This window comes from Paramormyrops kingsleyae, chromosome 8 (assembly GCF_048594095.1).
Source record: "Paramormyrops kingsleyae isolate MSU_618 chromosome 8, PKINGS_0.4, whole genome shotgun sequence".
Taxonomy (NCBI): domain Eukaryota; kingdom Metazoa; phylum Chordata; class Actinopteri; order Osteoglossiformes; family Mormyridae; genus Paramormyrops; species Paramormyrops kingsleyae.
This window is the reverse complement of record NC_132804.1, coordinates 3,082,115-3,095,915: the sequence shown is the minus strand read 5'-3', so window position 1 is coordinate 3,095,915 and position 13,801 is coordinate 3,082,115. Positions and strand designations below refer to the sequence as shown.

At 43.5% G+C, this 13,801-nt stretch overlaps 1 protein-coding gene across 6 annotated transcripts in view; it reads left to right on the top strand.

Annotated features, from left to right (window-relative positions):
• Nucleotides 1-13,801, top strand: part of foxp1b (forkhead box P1b) — a 146,523-nt gene that overhangs the window by 380 nt on the left and 132,342 nt on the right. The window contains exon 1 of one of the 6 annotated variants that reach the window (XM_023793941.2): nucleotides 23-189. The exons of the other annotated variants lie outside the window; for them this stretch is intronic. The gene's annotated coding sequence lies outside the window, so the exon portion shown is untranslated. Of the gene's footprint in view, nucleotides 1-22; nucleotides 190-13,801 lie in introns of those variants that run through there. 6 annotated transcript variants of the gene reach the window in all.

Genomic DNA, 13,801 nt, shown 5'->3' with positions numbered 1-13,801 from the left:
AACAGCAGAATAAGCGCATGAGGCTGGGCTGCCCGTCGGGAGCCTCGTCAGCCACCAGGACGGCGTCTTAGGTCGGAGCCCCGACGCGGACACGGCAGCCGATCGTCCGTCTCCTGCTCTTTTTGCAAGTTGCCAAGTTGTTTGGCTGTTTTGTCTCGCTGGTTAAAGCCGCAGTTAAGGTTAATGCTGGTGAGTGTGCTGGAGGATCGGGGCAGCAGGACGCGCACGCCGCAAACAAAGGAAACTTTTAAAGTGGAAGAAGCGTATTCTGGACGAAGGCGAAAGTTTAAAAGCAGTGATTTACTTTTGGATTAAAGTAGGGTTTTTTTCAACCACGTGTTACCTTTAAACCACAAACATCGCTTTCCATGCACACTGGGAGCAGCGGGGTTGCAGCCAGTGCTTCCAGTCACCCAGCAACTTTACATGACTACTTGACTTGTACTATCTAGCTAACTACTCGTTTAAAGTTACGTTTATTTTTCCATGGACGTGAAATACTCGGATATTATCGCCTGTATCAGTATGGACTTAGGTCAGCTACTGTGCTGGGTGATTGATGTTTGAACACTGTCCATTTTTTGGAGAAAAAAAAAGTTATGAACAAAGTTTTAATTCTGACATCTTTAGATAAATTCAGGCTATTTCTGAACAGGAAAAAGTACCCGTAGGAGGTCGGTTTTAGGCACTTTTCGCGGCTTTTACGGCTTTTCCAGTTTACACAGGTGCTCACATTTCTCACCAAGTCCCGCCAGCTTCACAAGTTAGCAAATAATAAAAAGTCTTTTTCGTGAAGCTGCGATTAAAAACCTCACTCGACAGCGGCATAGTTCAGCTTGCACTGTTTTATCAAAATTATAAAAATTAAAGTCAAGATACTTTGGAGCAGTTAATGTCGTGCATTTATGCGAATGAATTCGCGCACCGACGAGGGGATTTAACGAGGGCTGCAGTGTCAGTGGCGCGGGGATATATACCTAAACACGACACCTCGGATATAATTTGCAATTTTATTTCAAAGAATGACACATGTACATTTTCTTATCTATATAGTTGGGCGTTTAAAGTTGTTTAAATCCGGAGGTGGATATGGGCTGCATGGCCCTACAGCGAGCAGGCCTGATGTCGGTGCCGTTTATTAAAAGAAAGTGGACAGGAAAACTCTAGAAAAAAAATGTAAAGGTGGTTATTTCTGCGCTTGACGGCGCCGCACTGTTGGTTACGTATTTAAGCTGCTGCTGCTTTTATAAAGCTGTGAAATAGATGCCCGCCGTAGCCTGTAACGTCTCAGAAATGTTATGTAACGTCGGCGCCACGCAAATGGTGTCCCGTTAAAGTACATGTTACATTTACATGTTACATTTACATTACATTGTCTTGTTACATTAAAATAATTCTAAGAGCGCCGTGCATTTAATTTAGTCTAGACTACTGTAAAAATGCAGCGGCCTATTCTGCTGTAAAGTCAGCCCTAATTAAAATCTTTATGTACATTTTGCTACATTTTATATGTAATAGTTGTGCTTTTTGTGTGTGTGTGTTTTTTTTGTGGTAAAAATCTTAATATAGTTTGGAAGTACAGATCATTAAAAAATAAAATTGGCAAATAATCACGGTCAAGTGATTATTAAATAATTTAAGATTATTGACAGAGCTTTATCAAATGCGTTGTGTACTTACGTTAATTTTGTGAATGTGTGTTCTCTTAAATATATTTATAATGGACCTCATCTTTTATCATTTCATTTTTATGGGGGCCTACCGTTAATATTTGCATATGATTTAACAATAGGCAGGAAACAAGCATACAGTAATATTTAAATTAAAAACATTTAATTTCTTTGATGATAAAAAGATAAACCACGACTCATTAGAAAAATTTCAGTTCTGTTTTTAACGACTACACTGCCGAACTTGTATTCCCGTTATTTTAATGATTTTAATGTATCGTCGTGCTTTTTTTGTGAGGGGAGCCTGTAGCTTTAACACCCTCCGCTGGCAGGTCAGCCCTTCCCTTGCTCTTTGGATTAGTCATTGTCTGAGGGAGAAAAAAAACACTTTTTGTAGGAGAAGTAAAGTAAACAGCCTCCAACAAGCGAACCTTGACAGGCCAGATTAAGGGAAACACTGGAGATCAAACGGCTTTGCTGCTGGGTTCTTGTCACAGGCTGCCTGGGAGAGTGATCTGGACTGTTTGAATAGGCGCTGGCTGCCGTTTGTCTGCTTGCTTATGCAGAAAGGGACCTTGCTGAACGCTGACCCCCGTCTTGAGGCCGCCCTGAACGTTCCTCTGGTGCTCAGCTCTGCCGCGAGCGCTCCCCGTCCGGAGCGGCTTCCAGGGGGCCACGGGGCCCTCGGTGGGGCCCTGGGTGCTTTGCTGCCCTCGCTGTCCCTGACTGATCGGGCTCTCCTAGAGGAGCAGGCCCAACCTCATCCCTCTTTTTTGGGGTTGGATTGCAGTCTTAAAGTACCAGGATGTGCTTCACATGTGCGACATACAGTAACCAGCATAATTTATACCCAGCATAAAAATACTCAGTATTTCCTTTGATGTTGTTCAGTTTGACCTTTCATCTGTGCCGATCTCCTCTAATACACAATTTTCCCGTTATTTTTTTCTAGCAATCCTTAGTTTTTTAAGTGTTGTTTTTTTTTATTGTCGCCCACTGGTGTGTACATTATGATGCTTGCTGGCTCTGGGTGTCTGTTTTGACGCCCTCCAGTCCACACCAGTGACGGCCTGCAGAGCCGCACGTTTGCTGGGTGACGAGCTAAAGTGAAACGGCGAGACTCTAGCGGGGGACTAGTGGCTGGTCTGGTCAGGGGCTGTTAGGGGGTGAACTGTCCCCCTGACTGGGCAGCCCCCTTTCATCTAAGAGCCAAGCCTTCCTCCATGCTCGCTGAAATTCCCTCCGCCTGTCTGCTTCGCTTGCCCTGTCACTGACAGTGGCTGGAGGATAAGATGAGTTATTTTTGACTGTATGTGGGAAAAGGGGTTCATTTATTATTATCATTATAATTTATCTTCTGCACTGAGTAATGCGTGCAGATCTGGTGTTTACCAGAATGTCCTAAATTGGGGCTGTTAAAACTTCTCGCATACAAGTTGTGTATGGATGGAAGTAAACTTTTTTTTTTTTTTTTCCCCCTGGCTAAAAATAAATCAGATCAGGGTCTCAAGTCCAGTAAGCGCTCTTAAAGATACGCACGGTTCCAGCTTCCCTGCAGGCCGCTGTCACCACTTCATGTTAACTGTCACAGTAGCTGAAAGTACTTTGGTGTTAATGAAATGTTTGTATGTGGAATGTAGCTAAATAAAAATCGATGGAAATAAAACCAAAACTGGTCTGTTTGAACTGGAAACAGTTGTTATTGTAACCAATGGTTACGCCTTAAACAGTAGCAGTATGATGTCGTGTGCTTTCGTTTGGCGGCTGTCAAACCCCCCCCCCCCCCCGCCCCTCAGTGCAGAGAGATGGCCGTTATTTCCTCGTGGCGCGTTGACACCCCGCGCTCCTCGTGACTGCGAGACAGGTGATTGGTCACGGAGTGGACAGCTTCTAGCGAGGGCGACGGACTCTTCCTTCCTGTTGCCATGGTGACCATACATACTTGGTCATTAAACACTTTGGCCATAAGTCATGGTCTTACTGTAAATTTTTTTTTCTTCCAATCAGAAGCTTTTAAGGCAAAATTCTTCCAAAGGCAACAAGACTAAAAAGCTAATATGTCATTTATTAAACTCAGGTATAATATTTGCTGTCATATAGCTGTTACTGATGTGTTTGTTAGTGTAACAATACTTTGCATATAATTATTTATTCATAAATGCTCAGTTGTGGTTTTCTACTCCGAAGAATAACCCAGTAATCAGTAGCTTAGGTGACGAGCCCTACTGCTATCTCACTGCCTATGAATATATCGTAACTGTGATATATTTTTTTGGGTTATAGTTACTGTTTATTCTTTGACCAGATGCGGTCAAATTGAGAGAATATTTATTGGATCAGGAGATCAGCTAACATGCAAGTGTTCCTGCACAGGTTTGAAGGCACGTTTGGGTCACACTGGTGCCAACCCAAGCAAAATCATAAAACGTATTGCAGTTGGCCGCAGTCTCAACTGCTGAAATATTCTCACCTCCAGGGATTTGCCTAAAGGAACCTGTTTCAGTAAATTTAGCTGTCTGATACTTTTAAAAGTCGGGGGGTGAAGTCATGTAATCAGTGAGTACGATTCCCTGTTTGTAGCTGGAAATTCTGCATAGATTTGGGAAACGGTGTAAGCATGAAATATGTTCAACTCGCGTGTCACTTTCTGATGCATTCTGGTCTCCAAATACAGCAGCTACAGCGACGCTGAAGCCCCCCCCCCCTCCCCCCCCCAGGAGGCACAGTGGTCAGTTGCACCTGACCAGATTTAAGATCATCTCAGGTTGTTGTCTTGTTCTTGCTGCATGCGAGTTCGATATATCTATTTTCTGTTTTTGCAATCAGTCATATTTCCATTTTCCAGTTTGTGGCAGTGAAATTAGTCGTAACTTTTTTTTTTTTTTCTCTGTCCGACACTGAGGCTTCTGGTAATGAGAAGGTTGAGGATGATGAGAATCTGTCAGTGAGCCCCGCATAGCTCTCCGTCCTCCGCGGCGTCAGCTGCATGGGGAGCAGTGTGCTGTGTGCGCGCGCGCGTGTGTGTGTGTGTGTGTGCGCGCTCGTGTGTGTGTGTGTGCGCGTGTGTGTGGGAGGGGAGAACACGGCAGCTCCCAGCCCAACCCCCCTCTGGAGGAGTGAAATCTCACAATTACACACTAACCACTCACAGCGAAAACTACCTCATGTGCTGCCTAGTGTCCAGATAGTGTGTCATCATCACTTTCTTTGGCACAGTTAGAACAAAAGTCATCTCAGAGTGATCATTAAAAGACGAATGCTGAAATTTCCGAGAAAAAAAGTTTAAAAAAAAAAAAAAAAAAACACACAAAATGGCTGTCCGTGGCTTCATATGAAAATGCAAATAATGATCTTAAAATCGTGATTCAAAACGCGCCTCTTGGGTTGAGTAAGGGCTGCCTCTGGTGTCGTTCCTGCAAAGTAGTGATATTCACACCACACTCCTATGATATTGGGCCTCCAGTGTAACTGTTTCTCATCTGGTTTGCTTAGAGCTGTTGGCCAACAGGCCAGACACCTTTTAAGAAGGGCGGGAAACGGCAGAATGAAGTAACCATGGCGATGGCACAAGCTGGTCACCTGACCAAAGTGAGCCTTGTGCCCCCTGCGTGGCTCCAGTCTCTCCTCAAACCCTCTTCGCGGGTCATAGTTACTCGGGTGAGGTCTCCATCACGGTGAGTGGCGTGCCTGTGAAAGACCAGTGGCCAGAAGCCGGGCCGCAGTCGCAGTCGTGGTCCCAGTCACTGTCGCTGCTGCAGCCGCGATGCCAAGCCGCACTCCGCTGACAGGCCACCTCCACTCGAGTGGCACCTTTTGTATTTTTAATACCATCGGTTTTGGCTTTTAGGATTTCACCAGCCACTACGGCTGCTTTGAAGTCTCTGCGCTTTTTTTTTTTTAGCTCATTTTTCTTCAGTTTCACTAGGCATTTTTAATACCCTCCTCCCTTTCGATTTCCAGGTCGAAGTTGCACCTATAAGGGGAAGTTTGCAGACGCTGGGTCTGCCTGCCCTCGCGCGCTGTTCCTGCTCTGGGCGGCTGTTAAGCTTGCGGAGGCAGCTGTTGTGGCCACACATAGCCGCTTGTAATCGTCTGCATGATTGCAGTAACCCGCTTAAATGCACCCCGGTGTTGGGAAACACGACATGGCCGTGGCTTTCAGCGAGATCTTGCGGAGATCATCTTCTTTGGCTGGGGGGGAGTGCAGTTGATTGGATTAGTAGGTAGATTAGATGTTAAACTGGGAATTGTCACAGAACCTTGCCAGACCCCCAGAACCAGCTGCATGGCTGGTGGCTTGTGGTTTGGCTCCTGGGATCGATTTCCCCCTGATTCTCCTCCCGGCCCCCATCCAGGGCTGTAGCCACGTTGGACTGCTCCGCTTCTGCGGACTCACCCCCCCTGTGACACTGTTCCTCTGTGACCCACCCCCCCCCCCCCCCCACCACCAAGATCTTGCCTCATATTAGTTTGTACCGTAGCAAAAAAAGAAAGTATTCTGCTAGTATTTCAGTTGTTAAACAAGGGGAGTTATCCAGTAAATTAAGTCCTTTTTTCCTTGCCAAAGCCGATCTCCTAGCTGCTTCCCAACGATCAGTTTAAGGAATTACTCCAGTGCCAACTTCTTATTGACTAGAACATGGAGATTTTACGTAGCTACAAGGGCAGCGATAGAGTGGCTTTCGCTCCAGCTTTCCACGACACGACTCCAGTACACAGGATTTACCGAACGGATAAAAATTCCTCTAACCTACGGCTGAGCCTTGGAGACCTATCGTTTGGCTGGGGATCTTTTTTTGGTCAAAGAGCTTAAGAAAGCCTGGGGGGGGGGGGGCTCCTGGCCGCTCCCGCAGCGTGACAAACTGATTATAAAGTCGCCTGTCAGGGTGTCGGTGCTTCCAGGTTTCTGGGAAGAGTGCAATAATAGGTTGTTGACAAGCCTAATTACAGGCAGCGTGAGGGCTGGAGCGGCGCTTGCGTATGAATCGATAGTCGTCTCACTCAGCGCTCTCCCGGGTTTCAGGCATGGCAGCGCTGCTTTGACTCGTTTCAGTCTAATTTTTTTTTTCTAGTTCCTGTAGTAGGGAGGAGATGCTCCTGGATGCTGATGTGTGTGTTGTAAATGAGGGAAACATTTGCATCATACCATTAACTGTGTTTTACTGTACCGAATATGTAAATATCACTTTTAATATCACTTTGGAAAGAATGTGACAAGGTCTTTGTTGAGGCAGTTTGTAGTCTTCATAGTCAGCTTGACAAATTTCCTTCGAAGCTCCCACACCCCTGTATAATTGGCTGGGGTTTATAAAAAATAAAAATCCGATGAATTTTCCAGCGACACTCAATTTTTATATTGACTAATTTTATTTTGGGTATTGTGAACGTTTTGCGCTTCACCGTTGGTTGTACTGAGAGTCTTTATCATGCCATTTAAATTCAGCAGTAGATGCTAGCTAGGTAGCGTAGGTTTCCAGTGACTTGTCCTACACTGAGACAGAGGGTCAGTCCTTAGCTATATAGGACTGTCATCAAAACCTGTCATTCTGTTATCTGACTTTGATTTTTTTGTTAAAATAAATGTAAATATATTTGCGACTGCAATTATCTATTGTAGCTCGAAGTATCATTATGCTGCATTTGTTATATTAAAATGGACTTGTATACACATGCAGAATTATGAATAAAGTTTAGTTCAAAACATGACCAGATTTTTATTCGGAATTCAAATTTTTCTAAAAGTTAGTTTTGCCTTCTGTTTCTCAGTAGGAGCAGGTGAACGACTCATGCCTGATAACAGAAGCCGTGTTAGAAAAATATTTATCACATCAAGATGATGTAGTTGTAACATTTTAAACATGTCGCAATAAACATTTTCCATTGGCCAAGCCCCTACATATAACTAATACAGGAAATAATAGAAGCAACTCTCATTTAAAACTGAAACAATAAGAGCTATAAGGATTGTAATACTGCAGAATGTAACAGACTGTGCTTTGGAATCACAAGTTAGTTATAAAAATGTGAAAATATAAATGTTCCTCAGTGTTACTCTGCTTTTTTTGTAATTTATTCACTTAAGACTCTCAATATAAGTGATATATTTTCTGGGTAAAATCCATTTACAATTACAGCACCGATATGGCTACTCAGTCAAAGCACCGTTACAGTCTTGAAGGTCTGCTCCCTGAATGGTGTGTTACACACTTACACATGTTTGGATGGGTGTGGCAAGAATTTTGTTCCTCTTTTGTACATTTAATTTAGTCTTTGTATAATTTTTATAAATTTAAAATAAAGACTGAAAACATCTGATGGTTGATATTGACGGTAAACTGAAACTTTATTCTGGATCTGTTATATTGTCACAAGAAAAGTCTTACGAATACTTTGATGCCGTACAGGAGACGTAACGTAAGCTGTGGAACGCTGCATAGAATAATTAACTTTTTCTTATCTGAAAAGTCTTGTTACTTTTTCAAATGTCTCGACTGGCTGTTAAATTTGTTTTAATTTGCTTTGTTATTGTGACTAACTCACCTATTCATTTTCAAATCATCTACTTTGCTTTTATGACTCAAAGGTATGGAATAAGTGATGAACATGATGATGAAATTCAAATGTATTCTCAGAACTTTGCTTGAATTTTCATCCCAGCTTTTAATGGGGGAAGATTTATTTGACACTTTTTTTTTTTTTGTAATTTTAATTCCTTTTTCAGTCAGAATTATCGCTGCTTATATTTAATATGTACTAAATTACTAAATAGCTAAAGCTAATTTTGAACCAGTCGGTCATAGGGTGTAATTGAAGTGTTGAATTGTCTGGTATTCATATATATATATATATATTTTAAGTTTGGCCACACCTGGTTGGTTTGGTTTCTTATGCATGAAACCAATTTTTCTAAAATCAGATGAACTTCAATCTGCAGGATGATAACTTGGTTCCTACGGCGAGATGCTTTTACTTTCAGACCGAAAGTGTAAAATGCTCAGTACGCTTCTCTGCTTTCTGTTTGCCTCTCGTTTTCTCTGGTGTGTGCGTGACCGTCCCCCTGATCGCCCGCCTGCCCCCCTGTCCCCCTGCCCGCCCGCCTGCCCCCCTGCCCGTCCCCCTGTCCCCCTGCCCCCCTGCCCGTCCCCCTGCCCGCCCTCCCGCCTGCCCCCCTGACCCCCTGCCCGCCCGCCTATCCCCCTGCCCGCCTGCCTGCCCCCCTGCCTGCCCGCCCCCCCCCTGCCTTGCCCGCCCGCCTGTCCTTGCTCTCCTTCTTGAGGGTGCTTCTGTCCCTTTTCTTCTGGGGATATCAAACACGGGTGACCTGTTAGGTCCGCTTGCTGGTTTATTCCCTGACTTGTTGTCTTGGGGCCTCCGCTAAGCTTCACCTGTCACCGGCGACAACTGCACTGGGGGGGGGGGGCAGGCAGCCCCCCACTCCAGGCCCTCGTGGGGCTGGCACGGCGGCCTCTCGTGTATGTGTTCCCCAGCTGTCCCCCGAGTCCCCAGCTGTCCCCTGGGTCAGAGCCACCCGTAGCCTTTGCTTGGTTTTCACAGGACACCGGTCTATATCCGCACGGCTCTTCTGTTTTCTGTGTTTGTGTTTGTGTGTGTGTGTGTGTGTGTGTGTGTGTGTGTGTGTGTGTGTGTGTGTGTGTGTGTGTCTGTTTCTGTGTGTTATGTAATATACACAGACGATGGTGGGGATAAAGGTGGTGTAGTATTGCTGTGTATAATATGTAAAAATGTTGTTCGCATAGAAACCCAAGTAATTGCTCCCAAAAGTAAACAATGAAATGTATTCATTGCAGATATTCCGGATTGAAGAGCCCTGTAGTAAAACTGAAATCTTTTAAAATTTCACTCATCGCCACATCATTTCACCGGGTCATTTTGGTATGTGGATGCATTTCTCATTCCGGCTGACAAACCTAGAAACAGTTGCAATTCCAGCTAGCTATGTGATAGCGCCAGAACTTCCAAACAGCCACGGACATCAGAAGAGACGATATTCACCAGTTACTGATGAACTGGATTTGCTTTGATTTGCTCTCCATGCTTGAAATTCATGCAATTTTTGCATGAACTGTTTTTCTGAAATTTTTATTATTATTTTTAAATTTATATGAACATTAACTAGTTAATATGGTGTCTGTTATAATTGTAAATAGTTTTCCTGTACTTAAGAAACCGAGCGTAAACCCTGTGCAATTTCAATTTGTGCGCTTCATTTTGGTTGAGAGGTGGCTCACCAAAGCTCGTCTGTCTCACTGTGATGGTGTCAGTTAATTAAACAAACAGGTAAGTGTGTGAGATTGAGCCTTTCATCAATTTTGGACGGGTAAGTGGAGGCGGTAAACATGTGAGCCTAAAATATCTCCGGTTTAAATACCGCTGTGCGTTTGGGGCCCGTCGGAGAGCAGAGTTCGCGTTCTTTCTCATTGTCTGCTGCCTTTTTAATAACGAAACACACTTATTGCTGAGGGACATGATTTCAGAATCACTATTACTGTGAGCTGCTACAGAGCATCAAAACATTCTTCATTTCAGCCTCGGCATTTTTGTCATATGAAAGTTTCTTTTTTGCCACATATGAAACTAACATTTGATTGCATTGACGAAACACTCTTATCTGGCTGCAATTTGATCTCTTTTTCCACAGTGTACGTTATCCACATCCAGCCATTATCATCCAGTGCACCATTTTGTTTTGAACAGATATGATATTATTTATTTAGTTTTTTTCCCCATAGTTAATTATGCGCAAATTAACTGTATATTTAGTCACATTAAATATACATAATAAATATATATGTTAGGTCTCTCTCTTCCATGTCGGCTTTCTTTTGTATGACAGTGAAGGGAAAAATATCCTTCATACTGTCTGAATTTTTCTGTTTGATATTTGATATGTAACAGCCTTGAATCTGGCCTGCTGGTGCATGCCTTTGATACGCTCCTCGTCGTACGCTGAACTGCGCCTCAGTTTCCATGAATACATCCAGCAACAGCTACATTGTGTCTTGTTTTGCTGTCGGCTCCCGCTCGCTTGTATTTGTTTAATGCTGGCAGCGGCGTCGCGTATCTGGCGGGGACGGCGCGCGCGCGCTGCGGATGCCGCTGACGGGCTGAGCGCGGCACGCTGGTGCTCGCGGCCATATGGCACGGCGGCCCGCGAGCCTCCTAATCCTTATGTAATGTTTTTGGTTTGCGGTTCGCTGCTGCGCGCACATGTGCTCAGCTCGTAGCTTTCTTGGCTCTGGGATTTTTCTTTTCCTTTTTTTTAATTTTACGCAGACTAGTCGTCCTGTCATCCGTGCTGGCAGCGCAGTTGTCCTCTTTGATCACCGTTTTATTTTTATTTGTACATACTTATTTATTTTTACTTTTGTAGATGAATTCCTTGCCCTGACTCCCGCTGGATTTGTGATTTCGGAGGCCGGGTAGTTAGTGTTGGTTGGCAACTTTGGGAAAAGGGGAGTGTCTCATTGGCGTTAACAAAGTGCATATTACGAGATAATCAGATGTAGTAACAATAATAATGATTTAACATGGCCACCTACACAAAAGCGTCTTTCTGTGAATCGTTGTAATACTTCTAAAACATTTAGAATGAGAAATAATTTAATAAGTAGACTCTTGGTGCAGACAAATTAATATGCATACATATTTTAACAACCTGGCAAATTGGTTCTTTTTTTTATAATTGTAACAGATGTTAAATGGTTGAACTGACAAATTTAAATATAGACACTGTGTTGGATGTTTGCACATAACGGCTGACTCGGTGATCAGGGAGCAGATTAAATGGGCAGTACTTAATTTACTGGCTGCTGCATGTTTGTTTTGAGATGTATTTAGCGGACGTGCGTTAACAGGTAAGCTGTAATTATGGGAGTCACTCATCTTCATCGGAGAGCTCGTCCCGGAGTTCGAGCAGCAGAGATGAAAGCCCGAGTTTTACTGGCACAGACTTCCTTGAGGATCGTTGGTGAGCTAGCTCAGGTTGATAATTGGTCCCACTCCTCTCACCGGAGAGTGCCGTGTACACAACATAATGTCAGGATGAGCTGGAATGGACGGGTATGTCACTTCCTGTCACATGGGCCAGTGGGGAGCAGGTTGAAACTGGAATGAGCGGCAGGTCCCCAGGGAGTCAGCCCGTGGTGGTTTAGGGCAGGTAGGGCTGGGTGGTGGCCTTCCTGGATGCTGTCTTCCATCCTCACGGCTCACATGCCCCCAGCTCACCACCACCTCTGTTACACTCAGTCAGTAGTTTCCCACCAGAAAGTTAATGGCTGGGGTTAATATTTAGCTGGTCATTCTGCTGTGTTGATGTTCTGTTTAGGGCTGTCACTGTCAATTATATGAATAATTGAGTAATCAGCTCATTAATTTGATGATTAATCAAGTAATTGTTAACATTATTTACATTTGAAACCAACCCTGGTAGGAGGCGCCAGGCCGTCGCTGGCCACTCGCTTACTCACTCACTCACTCGCTCACTCCCTCAGTCACTCACCCACCCCTACGGTCAATTTAGACACTTAATTTTCATTTGCATGTTTTTCAACTGTGGGAGGAGACCGGAGGTTCTGGAGTTGAATATGCTTAAACACGTCGGAAGAGCTGCACATAGAGAAAGCGGCAGTGCAACCCGCCCTGAGGCCTGCAGGCCGTGCCACGTTCATAGCGACGTCGCATGTTATGCACGTGCAGTTTTCCCGTCGCAAGAACTGCAATGGTGAGCTGGATTAAGACGATAAATTACTCAAAAACACTGCTGTACGTAACAACTTGATGGGTCCATTTCAAGCATATCAGTCTAAAGTTTAACGCCGCTGCTTCTACATGTGCTCTGCATTCTCTCTTTGAGCCAATCATAATCAGTCTCATCCGAGCCAATCATAATCAGTCTCATCCGAGCCAATCATAATCAGTCTTTTCTGTTGGACTTAGACAGTGTGGCCTGTTTGTGAGAAATCTTACAAAAACGAGTAAGGAAGAGAAAAGCAAATATGAACTGGTCTCTGAAAAGGCATTCGCCTTCAGTTTCAAGGAAATATTTTGGATTCTATAGAGACGGTATTGAGCAAAAGCTTCTGTTTGGTCGGCATTTGTCTCTTGGCACCACTTCCAGCAACACCAACTTATTTGCAAACTCTATTGTTATGTTGAATTTGGCCACAGTGTATTTTGGGTACATTTCCAACGTTTTTTATTTAATGATTATTGCAATATTAATTGCACTAATTTCAAGTATGTGGAATATGTGAAATTTACCAATACAATACATTCACAAAATTAAATTTATACACAGCTGCCTTTTTTTGCGGCAATTATCTTAAGGTGCAGGAGCCACAGAAAGCAAATTAAGCTAAATAATTTAAGTCAAAGTGATGACAAAGACTCCGAGGCTAAAGTGCCATAGCTTACAGTCATATACGCCTAACCGTGCATTACAGGCTCAGTGATGTCTACCTTTTATTTGCCTCTGTTGCATGTTGCTTTGGACTAAATAAAATAAATGTAATGTAGCTGCATTGTATCTATGTTGTCATGCTGTTTAAGTTCTGCTCTGCAGTATTTACAGACTGCATTTTCATTCACTTTTAATGTGATTCTCTCTCTCTTTGGATCCTGATCAGCTACATTCTGTCCTCCTCCCTCCATACTTTAGAGTAATTGTAAGGGTGTATTTTAACTGATACTTTTTAAAAACTGAGTAATCGTGGCAGCTCTAATTATGATTGTGTATGCCATGGCGCTTCAGAGAAATGGCAATGTTAGCAGACTGTAGTTCAAGTAACGTCTCGAATTAAGTATGACTGCTAATTTACTGGCCACTTTTGTTTTGAAAAAGCCTTCTACAGTTTTGGCTAATGTGATGCATCAGCTGATTAATTCTGAATTATGCCAGTCAGTAAATCAATCTACCAGGCTTCCACCGTCGAAGTGTTTCATTAGCTTTTAGAATTTATTTTATTTCCGTTCATTTTTATAATTTAGCATTTTTTGAGATCCCTGTTTGTTGCAAAATGGGCATGAATTATTATTAGTTTAGGAAGATTTAAATTCAACCTGTTCATCTCTCCATCTTTATTTATTGGTATTAAAATATGGTGGGTGGCTTA